General features: G+C 44.8%; 1 protein-coding gene and 1 long non-coding RNA gene across 3 annotated transcripts in view; both read right to left on the bottom strand.

Moving 5' to 3' along the window:
- PDZD4 (PDZ domain containing 4) overlaps window positions 1-19223 on the bottom strand; it is a 353070-nt gene that overhangs the window by 174124 nt on the left and 159723 nt on the right. The gene's annotated exons all lie outside the window — the stretch shown is intronic.
- Window positions 7916-8821, bottom strand: LOC120914261. The gene is made up of 2 exons (XR_005743644.1): window positions 8682-8821; window positions 7916-8187 (listed from the first exon to the last, which is right to left on the bottom strand). It is a non-coding gene; the product is annotated as an uncharacterized LOC120914261 (long non-coding RNA).

The raw sequence follows: 19223 nt of genomic DNA, 5'->3' as shown, positions 1-19223 counted from the left end.
TTGTTTACCCCCGGAATGTATACGGCCGATAGAGCCGGTACGCTCCTCTCTGCCCACCGCAAGATGTGAGCGACTTCTGAAGCTGCCGCCGAGCTTCTTCTTCCTCCTGGATGGTTGACATACACCACCGTCATGACATTGTCCGACTGTATCCTGATCGGATGCCCCTGTAGCCTCTGTGACCATGTGGAGAGGCACTGCCTGATCGCCCGGAGTTCCAGTGTTCAGCGACCCTGTGTCGACTGAACACCCCAAACTCCCCCCCAACCGGTCAGACTGGCGTCCATCATGATCACCGTCCAGCGAAAGGGGAGACTTTCCAGACTGAAAAGCCAGGGAGCTTAACCACCAGACCAGGGAAGCCCTGACCTGTTGGCTCACACGGATTTGACAATCCAAGGACAACGGAGATCTGCAAGACTCGAGTGTGGAATTAAGCATATGGTACCGCCTCGAAGGAGGCTACCATTAGACCCAAGACTCACATGCAAAAGCATAGCGAAGACCATTTGCGGGATGCCAACAGCTTCACCGCAGTCCGAAGAGTCTGCAACTTTTCCAAAGGGAGAAAAACCCTCGCCTTTGAGGAGTCCAGAATCAAACCCAGATATTCTAGGCACCGAGTCGGAACCTGTACTGACTTCTGGAAGTTCAGCAGCCAGCCAAATTCAGGTTAGGATGAAGGAAAAAAGCTGGGACAGCCGCACTCCAAAAAAACTCCTCCTTTAATTAAAAATCACAAAATACATGCCACAGCAAAAAACAGCACAACAAAAGAAAAGCTGACGTTTCGCACTATGCCTTAGTGCTTCTTCATAGCTAGTGTGTAAACAGTAAAATGAGTGAATATATACCTTACAACCCAATGAGTGGGAGGGGGCTCTGGAAACAATTAAGTTAAACAGGGTCCCCTCTGAAGTTTGGGTGTGTCTCGACAGACAATCAGAGAGTGTCTCATGTGGACCATGTCTCATGCAAATTCATAGTGAATAGTGAACATTGGATAAAATGATGTGTTGACCCAATAGAGAAGTGGGGTGCAGAAAAACGTGAAAGAGAGTGTAGGAGTATGTGTAAGTGTGAAGAAATATATTTGAGTGTAAGAGAAGTGAATTAAAGTGGACAGGAAATGGAATGATATGTGTAAAACATGTATAACTTGTATAAGTAACAAATAAAATGAAATTAAGAAAACAAAAAATATGATATGAATTGAAGTGCGATAAAGTAAAGTGAAATTAATTAAAAAAGAAGAAAGAAAAACAAATAAAAAGTGAAATGGGGAAAAAAGGGGGAAAAAAATAGGGGTGAATATGACGGTGAACCATATAAAGGACGATGCATAAACCATAAAATAATATGGTGTAATGTAGTGAACAAAAAATGCCTAAAGATTGAGCATAGTGTAAAGGTGCACCTTAATTCTAATGGTCTTATTTGTTTTATAGTATATTAACTTGTGTTTTTTATTATTTTTATGATTATTATTATATTATTTTTGTTTTTTGTATTTTTGTTGCCTGTATGTGTTTGTGTACTTACTCATTATTGAAATAATAACTGAGACACCGGGCATCTATCTGGACTGGTTAAACATTCATTGTAAGCTGAACCATTAATACAAAGACAAAAACAAAAGCAAAAAGATGTGAACATGTGTGGCCGTTTATAGAAGAGTTCTAAAATATCCTAAAAGTCAGTAAATGAGTAAACATGCAGAGTAGTATGGAATGATAGTAAAAAAGAAGCACTTGAAATGTCGGGAAGTGTCAATGTGGCTATATGAGGCTAATGAAAAATACAATTGCCAACATGTGAACCTCAATCTAAATAGAGAAACTCTCTAGAGAATGATAGCGATCAGGGTATGGGCATGGAGTGTGTGTCAGGTTGCATAGCGGAATCGATATATTGGTATTACAATATTTTAATACTTTAATGTTAGACTGGAAAAGGAAAAGTAAAACCAAAAGGAAACCAAAAGGTTAGTGAAGGGTTAATGAAAAACTCCCTAGGCAGTAGGTAAACATGTGTTGACATCGAAAATACGCTATCTGATTCTCTGTCTTGACACATCCAATTACAGAAAAAGCCACATTTGAGGCCACCACATCTCGCCGACAACAAAGACATCGCCATACATGTCGCGATGACTGTGCGATCTACATGAATTAAATACTTAAATGTGTATTTACAGGGAACAAATACAATTCGATAAAACGGAGAAGCCGAACATTGCTGTTGACAGCTGTATATACAAAAAACAGTTAATACAGTAATAAGAACAAAAAACTCACAATATGCATATGAAATGTCCCGATAAACATGTTAAGATAACGAGCAATATCGTATGAATGGCTGGGAAGCCAGCAGAACTGTAATCGTGGGACATATCTTGCAATGTATGTTGGTTGGTTCTCTAATGAAACCCAAAAAGAAAGAAAGGAGTATAGGATACTGAGATCTTGTTGAAAAGGGTGCCAAGAGCCTAGGTGTTTTGTAATCCTCTTACAAAGAAGGAGATACTGTATTTATGGATCCTGTAAAAATCGGGGAAAAAACATCCAGGGTGCTTGTAAGAAAATAAGGTTAGGAAAAAAGGCAAGATGAAAAGAGAGGGGGAAGTGGAAGTGGAGAAAAAAAAAAAAAATAATAATTTTTGAAATGAAAATGAGAAAAAATAAAAGTAAATGTAAAAATAAACATAGGGCAGGGACAACCGGCAGATCGAGGGAGCTTAATGTATGTTTAGGACCGGGCTCATATAGAATGAAGTATGATAAGCCTCCTAAATACCTAGAGTGAGATATACAGTGAGATGGGATACATAGGAATCGCATGCATACATAAGATAAGATGGATGTGCTGGTACTTGGGTATATACATAATCTGAATGTGTAATTAGAACGCTTCAAAAACCAAAAATCTACCACATGTGTTGTAAAGACATGTATGGGAGAGCGTGAAGATGGTATAATGTAAAATCCATGTCGGAGAAATATCGGTTATCAGCGAAATAGTTCTGTATGTATATATATAGTGCACTCAAGAACCGGACACGTCTAGAGTAAAAAAAAGGGGGGGGGGAATTAGGAGACACAAAATCAGAGAAAAATCTCCAAGGAGATGTGATGAGCTGTGTAATATGTAATTGTGGCAGTAATGGACAATGGTGCAAACGTGAAACTGGATACTGATACTGATCAGTCATAAAAATGGGACACATCCCACTCACAATTCATTCCAGACGGAATTCTGGTTTGGAGTGAAAAGATCCAGAACACTTCACGTTTGCACAATGACCGGAACTTGTCGCCTCCCCTGATGGGGGTTTTGACCTGTTCTACACCCTGTATAACAAGACTGGTGATGTCCTTAAAGTGTATGTTGTTCCAATGTCGTGCCACATTGGTGTTTTTATTGGTGGAGATATCATAAAGATGGTCCCTGAGGCGATCTCTAAGCCTACGAATTGTACGTCCCACATACTGTATATTACACAGTGTGCAGGAAATGACATACACAATGTGTTTGGTGTTGCAATTCATGAAACTCTTAATCTCAAATTCTCTATGATTGCTACATGAAATGACGTGTTGGCCAGTTTGGTTGAAGCCGCAATAGATGCAGCTTTTAATACCACACTTGAAGGTGCCCTTAAAGCTCAGCCAGCCACTACAAAAAGACCACTACAAAAAGACCCGAAGAGGAGGAAAAAGGAACCACAAATCCCATCTACACCTTACGGAAGAAGAAACAGTGAGCAACGTCCTTAATATCTCAAATAGGGTTTTGAGTGTTGGCGAATCCAGATTACTCTCTAAAGGACTTAATTTCTGCCCCACTAAGCATTTTGATTTGTTTTCTACACTCTTGGACATCAACAAGTTTTCCCGCAGTCTCACACTTAAAAAATTCTACTTTGAATCTTCAGACAACTCCGGTGACAGTCTTTGTGAAGACACGGATGTGGGTGAGTCTCCTCTTTCTCCCATTTTATTTAGAGAAGTATGTGCTCTATATGATCTAACTGAACTTGCCATACAGTCAGATCCTAGCCCTGTGGACCCTACCAACACGGGTAACACTGTGTCTTTCAAACTCAGGTCCAACTTCTACCCGGTGGACTCCAGGGGTAAGGAACTAGACCTCTTTCAGAAATTGATAGAAAAAGATTTAACCCACCTTGCCCGTGACTGCCATAGGAGACCCTATCCCCACAACAATCTTACGGACATGGAAAGAAAAGCCTTGAATGACCTTGAATCAGACAGAGACATAGTCATCAAGAATGCGGATAAGGGGGGGACTGTGGTAATTTTAAATGCTGATGTCTATAAGAATGAGGCACTTCGCCAATTGTCTGACACAGACACATACCAGGCACTCAAATCAGACCCCACTGCAGCTTTCACCAAGGCCCTTACATGCCTTTTGGATAGAGGCACATCAGTTGGGATCTTTTCTGTTCATGAGAGAGATATTTTTATTCCAGATTGTCCCATCATGCCGGTATTCCATCACCTACCCAAGATCCACAAGGTGCTAGATCCCCTTTTGGGGAGACCCATTGTGGCTGGTATAGGCTCTCTTAACGAGCGTCTTGGGGAATGGCTTGATGGGCAACTACAACCATTAGTGGTGGATTTACCCGGTTACCTCAAGGACACAACACAGCTTCTGACCAAACTCAACCAATTTCAATGGCATGACAGCTATCGTTGGGTCAGCTGTGATGTGACAAGTTTATACTCCAGCATTCCTCATCATCTTGGTATCAGAGCTGTGGCTACTTTCCTGAGGGAATCGGCTAAAATGTCCCTGGTACTTCAAGATTTCATTTTACTTGTTTTGGAATATTTACTTACCCACAATTTTTTCATGTTTGACGGGGGCTATTATCTCCAAAGCTCCATGGGAGCCAAGTTTTCTTCCTCGCTCGCCAACCTATTCATGGGCTGGTGGGAGAGGTCCCGCATCTTTGGACATGATAGCCCCCGCAGGACTGATACGGTGTTCTATGGTCGCTACATTGATGACCTCCTGTTTATCACTTCAGACAGCGAGGCAGATCTCACACTTTGGCTTGATTATTTCAACAATAACTCTCTGAATTTAAAGTTTACCGGTGAATTAAATTCCAAATCCATAAACTTTCTGGATGTTAAGTTGACAGGTGCGGGCAATACAGTAGTTACTAGCCTCTACAGAAAACCAACAGCGGGCAATGCCATTCTAAGAGCAGATTCTGCCCATCCGAGACACACCATCAGGGGGGTCCCGTATGGCCAGTTCCTCAGACTCAGGAGACTTTGCAGTGCACCTGAAACCTTTAACGAGGAGGCCCATAATATGGCAAGCAGGTTTAACCACTTTGTTACTGAGCCTGTTTTTCAGATTCAGTGTTTACGAGACTAAAACAGTTTTTTTTGCTAAAATATTACTTAAAACCCCCAAACATTATATATATATTTTTTTCTAACACCCTAGAGAATAAAATGGCAGTCATTGCAATACTTTTTGTCACACCGTATTTGCGCAGCGGTCTTACAAGCGCACTTGGAAAAAATGCACTTTTTTAAATTAAAAAATAAGACAACAATAAATTTGGCCCAATTTTTTTATATATTGTGAAAGATAATGTTACGCCGAGTAAAATGATATCCAACATGTCACGCTTAAAAATTGCGCCCACTCGTGGCATGGCGTCAAACTTTTACCCTTAAAAATCTTGATAAGCGACGTTTAAAAAATTCTACAGGTTGCATTTTTTGAGTTACAGAGTAGTCCTAAGGCTAAAATTATTGCTCTCGCTCTAACGATCGCGGCGATACCTGACTTGTGTGGTTTGAATACCGTTTTCATATGTCGGCGCTACTCGTGTATACGTTCGCTTCTACGCGCGAGCTCGTCGGGACGGGGCGCTTTAAAAAAAATTTCTTTTGCTTTTCGCATTTATTTTTAGTTATTTTACAATTTTTAACACTGAAATAAAAAAAATAAAAAAATTATAACTTTTATTCCTATTACAAGGAATGTAAACATCCCTTGTAATAGAAAAAAGCATGACAGGTCCTCTTAAATATGAGATCTGGGGTCAAAAAGACCTCAGATCTCATATTTGGGCTTAAATGCAAAAAAAATTTGGAAATGTCATTTTTTCAAATGACAAAAAAAAAAAAATGTTTCTTTAAGACGCTGGGCGGGACTGACGTTTTGACATCACTTCCGCCCAGCGGAGCTATGGGGACGGGCGAAGGAGATTTTTCCTTCAGTCTCGTCCGCGCTCAGCTGCCGGATGTTCGCGATCTCCTTCCGCCGCTACCGACGGCTACGGTAAGTGGCGGAGGGCGCGGGAGAGCGGCGGGAGGGGGGGATGGGCCCTCTCCCACCACCGATAACGGCGATCTCGCGGCGAATCCGCCGCGGAGACCGCCATTATCGTTAACACGGCCGCCCACAGAAGAGATGAATATCTCGATTGTGGCAGCAGCTGCTGCCGTTACCGAGATATTCATCTCTAAAGTGTGGACGTATAACGACGGTGGGCGGTCGGCAAGTAGTTAAATGCAAAAAAAAAAAAAAATTTGGAAATGTCATTTTTTCAAATGACAAAAAAAAAATGTCTCTTTAAGAGGCTGGGCGGGACTGACGTTTTGACGTCACTTCCGCCCAACAGAGCTATGGGGGACGGGCGAAGGAGATTTTTCCTTCAGTCTCGTCCCCGCTCAGCTGCCGGATGGTCGCGATCCCCTCCGCCGCTACCGACGGCTCCGGTAAGCGGCGGAGGGCGCGGGACAGCGGTGGGAGGGTGGGGGGCCCCTCTCCCGCCACCGATAACGGCGATCTTGCGGCGAATCCGCCGCGGAGACCGCCGTTATCGTGTACAGGACCGTCGGCACTAAAGATGGATACCTCAGTTGTGGCAGCAGCTGATGCCGTTACTGAGTTATCCATCTTTAAAAACAGGACGTCTTTTGACTATGGGCTGGAAACCAAGTGGTTAAAGATAGAGGGTACCCTGAACACATCATTACTAAAGCCCTGCTGGCTGCCAGCTCTGTTCCCAGAGATAATTTGCTACAAAGTTCCAAGAGAACAGCTTCCAAATTCTCCAATAATACTCCAGTTTTCTCTACTCCATTCAGTCTAGAGTTTCAGAAAATCAAAAACACAGTGATGAAGTATCTGCCCATACTGTATAGTGACCCAGCCTATAGTGCCATACTACTCAAGGGCATTAAAACAGTGTCTCGAAGGGCACCCACGCTTGGAAGCTCCCTTTCACCCAGCTTATTTAATAGCAAAATCACCCATCATGGCTGGCTGAGCTTTAAGGGCACCTTCAAGTGTGGTATTAAAAGCTGCATCTATTGCGGCTTCATCAAAACAGGCCAACACGTCATTTCATGTAGCAATCATAGAGAATTTGAGATTAAGAGTTTCATGAATTGCAACACCAAACACATTGTGTATGTCATTTCCTGCACACTGTGTAATATACAGTATGTGGGACGTACAATTCGTAGGCTTAGAGATCGCCTCATGGACCATCTTTATGATATCTCCACCAATAAAAACACCAATGTGGCACGACATTGGAACAACATACACTTTAAGGACATCACCAGTCTTGTTATACAGGGTGTAGAACAGGTCAAAACCCCCATCAGGGGAGGCGACAAGTTCCGGTCATTGTGCAAACGTGAAGTGTTCTGGATCTTTCCAAACCAGAATTCCGTCTGGAATGAATTGTGAGTGGGATGTGTCCCATTTTTATGACTGATCAGTATCAGTATCCAGTTTCACGTTTGCACCATTGTCCATTACTGCCACAATTACATATTACACAGCTCATCACATCTCCTTGGAGATTTTTCTCTGATTTTGTGTCTCCTAATTCCCCCCCCCCCCATTTTTTTACTCTAGACGTGTCCGGTTCTTGAGTGCACTATATATATATACATACAGAACTATTTCGCTGATAACCGATATTTCTCCAACATGGATTTTACATTATACCATCTTCACGCTCTCCCATACATGTCTTTACAACACATGTTGTAGATTTTTGGTTTTTGAAGCGTTCTAATTACACATTCAGATTATGTATATGCCCAAGTACCAGCACATCCATCTTATCTTATGTATGCATGCGATTCCTATGTATCCCATCTCACTGTATATCTCAGGCCCCATACACACCATAGAATCTATCCGCAGATAAATCCCATCAAATGGGTTTCTGCGGATAGATCCTATGGTGTGTACACGCCAACGGATATTTATCCGCAGAGAAATCTCCCCTGGGATGGATTTCCAGCAGATGGATATTTGCTGACATGCACAACAAATCCATCTGCTGGAATCCATTCCAACGGATGGATCCGCTCGTCTGTACAGACTTACCGGATCCATCCGTCTAAAGGGATTCCCCGCACGCGTCGTAATGATTTGACGCATGCGTGGAATTCCTTATATGACAGCGTCGCGCCCGTCGCCGCGTCATAATAGCGGCGACGGCGCGACACGTCATCGGCAGAGGATTTCAGCGCGGATTTCAATGCGATGGTGTGTACACGCCATCGCATAGAAATCCTCTGAAATCCTCGAGAGGATTTATCCGCGGATACGGTCCGCTGGACCGTATCTGCGGATAAATCCTCTCGTGTGTATGGGACCTCACTCTAGGTATTTAAGAGGCTTATCATACTTTATTCTATATGAGCCCGGTCCTAAACATACATTAAGCTCCCTCGATCTGCCGGTTGTCCCTGCCCTATGTTTATTTTTACATTTACTTTTATTTTTTCTCATTTTCATTTCAAAAATTATTATTTTTTCTCCACTTCCACCTTTTTTTTTTTCCACTTCCACCTTTTTTTTTTTTTTTTCGCTATTCCTTGCGCACATTTTCCCATTTTTCTCCTTATTCCTTCCCCCTCCCCCCCTCTCTTTTCATCTTCCCTTTTTTCCTAACCTTATTTTCTTACAAGCACCCTGGATGTTTTTTCCCCGATTTTTACAGGATCCATAAATACAGTATCTCCTTCTTTGTAAAACACCTAGGCTCTTGGCACCCTTTTCAACAAGATCTCAGTATCCTATACTCTCTTCTTTCTTTCTTTTTGGGTTTCATTAGAGAACCAACCAACATACATTGCAAGATATGTCCCACGATTACAGTTCTGCTGGCTTCCCAGCCATTCATACGATATTGCTCGTTATCTTAACATGTTTATCGGGACATTTCATATGCATATTGTGAGTTTTTTGTTCTTATTACTGTATTAACTGTTTTTTGAATATACAGCTGTCAACAGCAATGTTCGGCTTCTCCGTTTTATCAAATTTTATTTGTTCCCTGTAAATACACATTTAAGTATTTAATTCATGTAGATCGCACAGTCATCGCGACATGTATGGCGATGTCTTTGTTGTCGGCGAGATGTGGTGGCCTCAAATGTGGCTTTTTCTGTAATTGGATGTGTCAAGACAGAGAATCAGATAGCGTATTTTCGATGTCAACACATGTTTACCTACTGCCTAGGGAGTTTTTCATTAACCCTTCACTAACCTTTTGGTTTCCTTTTGGTTTTACTTTTCCTTTTCCAGTCTAACATTAAAGTATTAAAATATTGTAATACCAATATATCGATTCCGCTATGCAACCTGACACACACTCCATGCCCATACCCTGATCGCTATCATTCTCTAGAGAGTTTCTCTATTTAGATTGAGGTTCACATGTTGGCATTAGCCTCATATAGCCACATTGACACTTCCCGACATTTCAAGTGCCTCTTTTTTACTATCATTCCATACTACTCTGCATGTTTACTCATTTACTGATTTTTAGGATATTTTAGAACTCTTCTATAAACGGCCACACATGTTCACATCTTTTTGCTTTTGTTTTTGTCTTTGTATTAATGGTTCAGCTTACAATGAATGTTTAACCAGTCCAGATAGATGCCCGGTGTCTCAGTTATTATTTCAATAATGAGTAAGTACACAAACACATACAGGCAACAAAAATACAAAAAACAAAAATAATATAATAATAATCATAAAAATAATAAAAAACACAAGTTAATATACTATAAAACAAATAAGACCATTAGAATTAAGGTGCACCTTTACACTATGCTTAATCTTTAGGCATTTTTTGTTCACTACATTACACCATATTATTTTATGGTTTATGCATCGTCCTTTATATGGTTCACCGTCATATTCACCCCTATTTTTTTCCCATTTTTTTTCCCCCCCTTTTTTCCCCATTTCACTTTTTATTTGTTTTTCTTTCTTCTTTTTTAATTAATTTCACTTTACTTTATCGCACTTCAATTCATATCATATTTTTTGTTTTCTTAATTTCATTTTATTTGTTACTTATACAAGTTATACATGTTTTACACATATCATTCCATTTCCTGTCCACTTTAATTCACTTCTCTTACACTCAAATATATTTCTTCACACTTACACATACTCCTACACTCTCTTTCACATTTTTCTGCACCCCACTTCTCTATTGGGTCAACACATCATTTTATCCAATGTTCACTATTCACTATGAATTTGAATGAGACATGGTCCACATGAGACACTCTCTGATTGTCTGTCGAGACACACCCAAACTTCAGAGGGGACCCTGTTTAACTTAATTGTTTCCAGAGCCCCCTCCCACTCATTGGGTTGTAAGGTATATATTCACTCATTTTACTGTTTACACACTAGCTATGAAGAAGCACTAAGGCATAGTGCGAAACGTCAGCTTTTCTTTTGTTGTGCTGTTTTTTGCTGTGGCATGTATTTTGTGATTTTTAATTAAAGGAGGAGTTTTTTTGGAGTGCGGCTGTCCCAGCTTTTTTCCTTCATCCTAACCTGCATTTTGATTGCACTGCCTGCACCCTTGGCTCGGACCACAGGAATCAGATTACCTGGTTCTCTTTGAGCGTTTACCCACTTCTCTCAAGCCAGCCAAATTCCTGGAGGATCTGACTGGCAATCGCCACATCCTCCTCTAATTCTGTGCTTGAAGCAGCTCTCAGAAGCAGATCCTCCAAGTAGCCCACGATGGCAATTTCTCGCTGTCTCAGCAAAGCCAGAATCGGGGCAAGCACCTTGGTGAAAACTCTTGGCGCAGACGCCAAGCCAAAGGGGAGAGCCACAAATTGATAGTGATCTTCTCCCACTGCAAAGCGCAGGAACATCTGGTGCCTGACGAAAACGGGGACATGCAAGTACGCATCCTTGATCGCCCCTGTAGCCTATTACCCCGCACTTCAGCAAGTCCTGTACCGCCCCTCTTAGGGCGTCCTGACGAGCCGGAAGAAGAGGAAGGTTTGAGGGAAAAAAATCTGTTTGGTGGACAAGAGAGAAACTATCTTGTAACCTGAGGAGACCACTTCGCAAACCCACTGGTGGGAAAGCAGGGAGGTCCACCGAGCTGTAAACTTGCGAAGACGACCCATCACCTGGAGGTTGGGTGGGGGCAAATCTTCATGCAGTAGCAGATTTTTTTGCAGGCTTGTTTGGCCTGCGAACCCAGGGAAACTTTTGTCCACCAGCTGGTCCCTTGTTGGTCTGGGAACGCCTACCTGGGGGCCCTGATTGACAAAAATACTGCTTCTGCGTGGAAAATTACTGAGGGAGGAGCATGCTCTTACTTCCTGTGACATCCTTAATGATGTCATCCAGAGAGGCTCCAAATAGCCTCCCTCCCCGGAAGGGAAAATCCGCCAGGGCCTTCTTGGAAGTCTGGTCCATGGACCAGCATTTTTCCCAAATCAGGCATTGCAAAACGACCAAGGAACGATACCGAGGCTCTGGAGATCAAGGGAGCTGCATCCGGGGCTGCATTGCAGACATATTTGAGGCCATGCACAAACTGGTCAGCTAGTTCCATGCAGCCCAGGGGAGCATGATGCTCCTCCAATTCCCACTGCAATAACTTTGCCCACTCTGTCAAAGTCAGCAACACTAGTGCCATGGCCAAGATGGGCCGCAATGCCGACCCCAGCATGGTGAACAAGGACCTCAGACCTCCTATCAGCAGGGTCCTTAAAAGCAGGGGTCCCCTCTACGGGAATCGTGGTTATTTTGTTTAACCCAGACACCGGGGGGTCCACGACCGTGGGAGATGCCCATTTTTTCAGCAAGCTCTCAAAAGGGTAACGCACCGCCATGCGTTTAGGGACCAAAAAGGTCCTCTGCGGTCGCTCCCATTCCTTGTCTATAAACTTATCAAAATAAGTTACATAAGGAAACACCTTAGCAGTTCGGGTCAGTTTGCAGATTTTCCCGTTGTATCCTTCAGTTTAAGAGTATCGCGCACTGCGATAAGAGTTCCAACGAGTGCCTTGTCCTGTGCTGACCCGGACGTGGAGTCACCCTCAATGTCCGAATGGTCCCGGTCCGCATCTTCTGATACCTCAGAACCGGGGCCCTGGGGCACAGGCAGGCCTGGGTCTGAGTCAGAGCTATCCCCAGAAGAAGGTGGGGGGAGGGGCGTTTTTACCCCCCTTGCGCCCACACACCGCTTCCACCCTGGCAACAAATCATTCCAGGACCGCCGACAAAGCGTCCACAGGAACCACAGGTGCAGGGGCACCGGTTGCTACCACCGGAATGTCTGGGAAAGAAACGCCAGCTTCTGACGCCATGCTGCTCTGTGACAGTCTCAGGGACTATAGCACAATAGTATGCTGCCACTGACTAGGGGACTCACCGCCCTGACAAGAAACTGCTCAGCACCGCGTCCTGCTCTCTCAAAACACAGTGTGCGTGTCCGGGTGTCTCTGAGGTAATCAGCACTGCTTGCACCATTCAGGAAGTCATTCCAGCACTAGAGGCCAAGACCTACACAAAAAGATGGCCGGCGGCCGACCCAGTAAAAAGGAGCGCAAGCTCCAAGAAAATGGCCGCCCGCTGTGGAAATCTGCATCACAGTGCGGCTACAAGAAAATGTCCGCCAGCCGTTTTTACATAAAAGCAGTGCGGCTACAAGAAAATGGCGCAGAGGGGGGGAAAAAAGGAGGCGGACGAGAAGGCAGATAATAGTGGACCCCGAGCGGAAGCCCCACACAGAGCGTGGACTCAGACACCCCTGCAGCCCCCTGCCAGGACCCTGAAAAGACCCCCAGTACCCACGGTCAGTGACAGCAGGCCCATGCATGGGAAGGAAGGAATGGAGGGAGAGGAAAGGGAGGACAAAAGACCCCCTAATCGACCCTCCCTAGGAAAGCCCAGCTGATCCATCCTGTCAGACAGAAGGAAAAGTACTTACCCGTCCCTGCGAGGACTGCTGGCGCATTCCTGACAGACCCACTTCCGATCAGTATGGCGTAGCTGTCGGCCACGGCTCGCTGTCACTCAGACAGCAGTAGCCTGGTCATATGCGAGCCCCAGAGCGTTAGCTCACCGGCCACCCCTGGAGCAAAACGGGGTATGTCGTGGCCGACCCAGCGCGTGACCAAGGCCTGCTCACGCTCGATGGCCTGACTGGGGAGATTACCAGGATCCATATTATCCAGCCTGTCACCCAGCTGGCAGTTGATAGAAGATCTCAGGATCAAAAAAGATAAAAAAAAATTCTGTAGGACCATGGGCCCAAAGGGAGCCAGGTCCTTCTCTATAGGCAGGGCTTCTCAGCTTTGCTAAAGATTACATGTTTTAACCATTAACATGTCTGTCTAGTCCTCTCTCCTGATAGACGGAACATAACCCTACAGTCAAGATTATAAGGAAGCTGTGTCCGTCCATGGACAAAAGAGAAATAGGATTTTTGTACTCACCGTAAAATCCTTTTCACTGAAGTCCATGGATGGACACAGCTTTCTTAAATCTTGACATTTGGGTTATGTTCTGTCTATTAGGAGAGGACTAGACATGTTAGATCCTTAATGATATCAAAGCTGAACAGCCCTGCCCAGGGGGGCGGTCCCTCACCCTGCACTCAGCAGCTCAGTTCGTTCAGAAGCAGTACAAACTTAAAAAGGAGGGGTGGGTGCTGTGTTCGTCCATGGACTTTAGAGAAAAGGATTTTACGGTGAGTACAAAAATCCTATTTTCTCTTTCGTCCATGGATGGACACAGCTTCCTTAAATCTTGACATGTGTTACTGAATATTTCACACTTAATGCTATCCCAGATACCCCTTTTGCCACAGTCTGGGCTGCCCATAAGGCAGTTATCCGGGGAAAACTTATAGGAATTGCCTCTGCCCGTAATAAACAAAATAGACAGAGAATTTTATCACTCTCAGCTGAGTTGGATCTCCTTTATAAGAAGACTGACTCTCTGCATTTGGATTCAACCAGGCTAGCCATTGAACAGAAACGTCTGGAGCTAGACACCTTGCTTTCAGATAAGGTTGAAAAAGCTCTGAGATGGTCGAGGGCGTGGTTCCTGCTTCATAGTAACACGGCCTCGTCCATGTTTGCGAGGAAGCTGAATCAGTTAACACGCCCTCCACATGTTTATAAGCTAGATGTTGGCCCTGGTCGAACCTCCTCTCACCCACAGGAGGTGCTGAGGGAGTTCACTCAATTTTACTCCTCTCTACTAGCAGCTAGGCCCTCAGAGTCTTTGGCGCGGGATGACCCCTGGTTTCAAGCTCTTCCTATCCCTTCCCTTTCCTCCTCACAATGTGATAAACTGAATGTCCCTATTACTTCTGCAGAGGTCCTAGGAGTTATTAAATCACTGAAGACGGGTTCTGCCCCGGGCCCTGACGGGTTCTCGTCAGTATATTATAAGAAATTTGCCGAACCCCTTTCCTCTAGGCTAGTCCAATTGTTTAATTTAGTTTTACAAGGCGGTAGCTTCCCAGAAGAAATGTTGCTCGCCAACATGTCCCTGATCCCTAAGCCCAATAAAAACCATGCTCTCCCTCAAAACTATAGACCTATATCGGTCATTAATAATGACCTTAAATTTTTTTCCAGAATCATGGCAGATAGGCTAGCGGGAGTGATCTCATCCCTTATCTCCCCCTATCAATCGGGTTTTATCCCCCCATAGGCTTATCACTGACAACATACGTCTAGCAACTAACATCATTCAGGATGCCAATTTATTTTCACGCAAACTCTTTTTATTGGGCCTTGATATACACAAGGCCTTCGATAGTGTCTCTTGGAACTATCTGTCCACGCTTCTGACCCGTATGGGTTTCCAGGGTGAATTTTTTCACGCTTTTCAGGCACTATACCAGAACCCCAAAACTCGTATCCGTATCCCGGGCTGCAGCTCAGAGTTCTTTTCCCTAGGTAGGGGGACGAGGCAAGGTTGTCCACTTTCCCCCCTTATTTTTGCGCTGGCCCTCGAACCCCTAGCTATTGCCATTTTAAACAATCCAGATATACGCGGGTATACTAAAGGTACCTCTAATTATAAATTCTGCATGTATGCAGACGACGTTTTAATGTTTGTCACGGACCCCTTACTTGCCCTGCCCCCCCTATTGTCCACTTTATCAGCCTTTGCGGGGATATCCGGTCTTTCGATCAGTGTCTCGAAATCGGTGGCTTTGCCAATTGGCTTTTCCCCAGACGAGATAGTTAACCTTAAACAAGTATTTTCGTTCTCTTGGGTGGTTGACTCCCTTTCGTATTTGGGCATTGCCTTGACCGGCGATTACCGCAAACTCTTTCACGCCAATTACCCCAAGATGTTTGCTAAGCTTAAGGGACTCCTAAGACTTTGGGCTCCCCTTCACATTTCCTTCCTTGGTAGGATTATGGCCCTGAAGATGACGATCCTCCCCAAACTCCTTTACTTGTTTCGTTCCCTCCCAGTTAGACTCTCCAAGTCCCTTCTCTTGGATTTCCAATCACACCTAAATAAGTTTATTTGGCAAGGTAGACCCCGAGATTCTCCAGGGATATATTGTACCGTCCAACGTCCAGGGGGGGTCTGGGTGTCCCGCAGATTTGGCTATACTATCTGTCTAGTCGGTTTACACAGCAGGCTCAGTGGAACATTGCTAACTCCAGAGTCCCTTGGGTCAGGTTTGAAGGGGAGTCCATTTCCCCTTTCTTCCTCCCGGGCCTGCTGTGGTCCTCTGGTGGATCGTGCCCCGGTCTGCAACTGAAGAATAGTGTAGTTGAGGATAGTTTGAGACTCTGGTTGGACTATAGGGTGAAGTTTAAGCTGGTCTCGGATGCCCCTCGGGGCGCTTCATTTCTTGGTGATCCTAGATTCCCCCTGGCTTTTAACCACCCCGATTCTTTTGACATATGGAGAGATTGTGGCCTGACGCAGCTGGATAAATTTCTGTCAGACTCTAAGTTTGTCACCTTTTCACATCTACAGTCACTCTACCCTTTGCCCACTAGGGAGTTTTACCACTTCCTGCAGATAAGACACTTTTTCCAGCTGCGTTATCCCCTCCAATCCGCCAGCATGAGCTCTCTTTTTGAAGATATATGTTATTCTGCCCCTAGACAGAAAGGCCTTATTTCAATAGTCTACCGGTATTTGGAGTCAGTATCTGAAGTGGCTCTAGTGAAATACAGAAATGATTGGCAACGGGAACTTAGTCTAGATGAGGATGCTCTGGACTGGGTTGGAGGGTGGCGAAACATGTGTAAATGTACTAAATCACTGACGGTTAGAGAAACTGCTGTTTCCACTCCGGCTTAGCAAGATCTTTCCTCAGGCTTCCCCGACTTGCTTTAGAGGCTGCCCTCAGCAAGGCTCCTTTTTTCACATATTTTGGGACTGTGAGAAGCTGCTGCCCACTTGGACGGCTGCTCGGGAGATGGTTGATAAGCTGGCGGGGGAGCATATTACTTTGACATTTAAGCACTGCTTGTTTTTCCAGAGCATCAATGGCTCCCCTAAACATTTGGTGAGGCTGATTCACTCTATATGTGTCGCAGTTCTCTGGGCTATTGCCCTTCACTGGAAAAAACAATTGGTCCCCTTCCCTTCCATTATTACTCGGTTAGACCAGATGATGCTATCTGAAAAAATATTTCACACTTTGCACGATTCGATCCCTGTTTATGACGCTAAATGGAACCCATGGTTTCTATATAGATTGCAGGATTAACTGACCTTGATATTTTTTGTTTGGATAAGGTTATTCATGCCTTGGTTTTCCTTTCTTATTTTTTTTTCTTTAAAGTGTATTTTTTTTCTTCTCTTTGTTTTTTTTTTTACCGCATAGGCTATACAGATTGCTAAGATAAGCTTCCTTACCACTCAGTTATACTTGTTTTCCTCCCAGGGCCCTGGGTTGGTCTATGTACGGCTTTTGGACTTATTTTGTGTTCATGTGTTATGTCAAACATGTATGTATTGCAATTGCAGTTCACACCTAATGTGGATTTATATTATCTGTGCCTATCGGTGTTACACTGATTTATTCTTCAATAAAACTTTTTTGAAAACAAATCTTGACATTTGGGACGTCCCCAAGCAGTGTCAAAAAACGGGGGTGGGGACAGCAATCAACCAAACTTCACCCCAAACAGAGCTCCTCAATGGAGGAGTTGCAACCTTAAACAGCCATCTGCAAAACCTTGCGTCCGAAGCAAGCAGCCACAGATGCATGCACGTCCACCTTGTAAAACTTAGTGAAAGTGTGAACGGACGACCAGGTCGCCACCTTACACACCTGTGAGACAGACGTCTAAAGTGGGAAAAGCCCAGAGGGCACCAATTGCCCTGGTCGAATGTGCCGTGACAGGGAAGAGAGGCACCCTCCCTTTAAGGGCATAAGCCTGAATCACAATCTGTCCAATTCAACAGAGAAATGGAGGCCGACGAGCCCGGCAGGCCTTTCTTCAGACCAATCACAAACAGTGAGTCGGACCTCTGAAATTGAGCCGTGGCAGACAGATACACCCGAAGAGCACGTACCACGTCTAAGGAATGTAACACAACCTCCTTGTGATGCGATGGCCGAGGACACAAGGATGGAAGCACAATGTAATCATTCAGGTGAAAAGCAGAGTGTATGCAACGACCATTGTCCGTGGTCCAGCATTTGGTGACTTAGGTAGTCCGCCTGCCAGTTTTCTACGCCCGGGATGTATACGGGCGATAGACCTGGGATTGCTCCGCTATGCCCATCGCAGGATGTGAGCGTCCTCCAAGCTTCTTGTTCCTCCTTGAAGGTTGACAGATGCCACCGCTGTGGCGTTGTCCAACTGGATCCTGACTGGATGCGCTTGTAGCCTCTGTGACCATGTGGAGAGGCACTGCCTGATCACCCAAAGTTCCAGTACATTGATCGGCAGGCGGGATTCTTCCTGTGTCCAGCGTCCCTGTGTCAACTGAACATCCCAAATTCCCCCCCAACCAGTCAGGCTGGTGTCCGTCGTGATCACCGTCCAGTGACATGGAAGAAACGACTTTCCGGACTGAAGGGCCGGAGATTTCAGCCATGAAACGAGGAAGTCCTGACTAGTTGGCTCACCCGGATTTGACAATACAGGGACCACGGAGACTTGTCCCACTTGGACAGGATCTCCTTCTGCAAGGCTCGAGTGTGGAATTGAGCATACGGTACTGCCTCGAAGGAGGCTACCATGAGACCCAGGACTCGCATACAAAAGCGCAGCGACGACCACCTGCGGGATGCCAACAGCTTCACCGCCCTCTGAAGAGTCTGCAATTTTTTCAACGGGAGAAAAACTCTCGCCTCTGAGGTGTCCAGAATCAAGCCCAGGTACTCTAATCACTGAGTCGGCACCAACACCGACTTCTGGAGGTTCAGTACCCAACCAAATTCTTGAAGGGTCTGACTGGCAATCGCCACATCCTCCTCTAATTCGGACTCTAAAGGCTGCGCTCAGAAGGAGGTCATCCATATAGCCCACGATAACGATTCCTCACTGTCTCAGCAAGGCCAGAATCGGGGCGAGCTCCTTGGTGAAAACCCTTGGTGCCGATGCCAGGCCAAAAGGGAGAGCCACAAATTCATAATGGTCAACCCCAACTGCAAAATGCAGGAATCTTTAATGTCGGACATATATGGGGACATGCAAGTATGCGTCCTTGATGTCCAAGGATGCCAGAAAATCCCCCGGATGGAGTGCATCGACCACAGAGTGAACCAATTCCATCCTGAACCTTCGTAATTTTACAAAGGAGTTGAGGGCCTTGAGGTCCAGGATTGGACGAACCCCGTCCTTCTTTGGGACTACAAACAAATTGGAGTAGAATCCCTAAAACCTTTCCGGCAGTGGTACTGGCACTATTAC

The sequence above is a fragment of the Rana temporaria genome, chromosome 9 (genome assembly GCF_905171775.1).
Source record: "Rana temporaria chromosome 9, aRanTem1.1, whole genome shotgun sequence".
In the NCBI taxonomy this organism is placed as follows: domain Eukaryota; kingdom Metazoa; phylum Chordata; class Amphibia; order Anura; family Ranidae; genus Rana; species Rana temporaria.
This window is presented reverse-complemented; position numbering and strand designations above follow the sequence as displayed.